General features: G+C 42.5%; 1 pseudogene; it reads left to right on the forward strand.

Annotated features, from left to right (window-relative positions):
• Positions 1-432: 432 nt before the first annotated feature.
• The window catches only part of LOC105815251, a 37136-nt pseudogene continuing 36451 nt past the window's right edge, over positions 433-1117 (forward strand).

Consider the following 1117-nt stretch of genomic DNA (forward strand, 5'->3'; position numbering starts at 1 on the left):
TAAGCTTGGCTGGTCTGGATTCTCCACCTCCCCTTCTCCTGCACTTCTCCTCAGAGGTCATGTAAGTTCTCAGATACTTGCATCCTGGCATCTTTCTCCTTCCTAGATGGTATTTGCCTTCCTGTTCCCTAGGGCACTAATCCAGAATCTCATGATCTAGCAATAGTTAAGGGGTAGTAGGGAAAAAAATTACAGAAAAGAAAAATATGGTTAAAAAGATTATAAGGATATTATTCCTCTTCAAGTCTCTCCCCTCTTTCCAATCAGTCTTCATACTATTATTGACTAGCATCATTTTTACCAAAGCAGTTATTGACAAAGGGACCAACAATGGCTTCTAACTTACTACCTACGATAACTAGCCTAAACTGAACTTCTCTTCCAGCTGCACTCAAAGGTAGTGTCGATATCCCTTGAAGTGAAGGAGGTTACATGGGGTACAAGAATTGGGGTGATATTAAGAGGGAAAAATGGGTACTAGGGAGGTGGCCAGCAACAGCTGTTAAAGTTTGCCCCTATGATACCCTCTTCTTACTGGCCCTCATACGACCTCCTACAACAAAAACAGTGCCTTGTTCAACAATGTAAGTTTTGCTCTCAGGTATATAGATAAGCTGCATTTCCCAGGCTCTCTGCAGTTAGGTTGGGGCTAGGGCCGTGGAATGTGCGCAGAAGTGGTTTACACCATGAGGTTTGGTGTATGAAGAATTCACATGCACAATCTTCCATTCATTCATTTTCTTCTGTGGCAAACCTGGAAGCCACACGTGGCGGATGACCACATCAAAAGATGGAATGAGCCTAGGGCCCTAAACTATTGGGTGGAGATGAACCCCTTATTCTCCCCAACTCTCACCCCTACCATATTGGACCAGTAAGTGAATAACTCTATTAATTATGACCTTACTGGCTGTTGCTATCAGCATAATGACAATGCCAAAAATGTGTACCTGTGAAAACTAGGAGGGGTGAAAGAAGCATGGAAAATGGAATGTTTCATCATTCGAAACTCTCTAAGGGAAGAATTCCAGTGCCTTTAAATGATAAAAGTTAACTGCATCAAGCCACTGAGATTTGGAGATGCAGCTAGCTTTATTTGCCCTAATACATTCCTCAG

The sequence above is a fragment of the Propithecus coquereli genome, unplaced genomic scaffold (assembly GCF_000956105.1).
Source record: "Propithecus coquereli isolate 6110/MARCELLA unplaced genomic scaffold, Pcoq_1.0 Scaffold323, whole genome shotgun sequence".
NCBI classification, from domain to species: domain Eukaryota; kingdom Metazoa; phylum Chordata; class Mammalia; order Primates; family Indriidae; genus Propithecus; species Propithecus coquereli.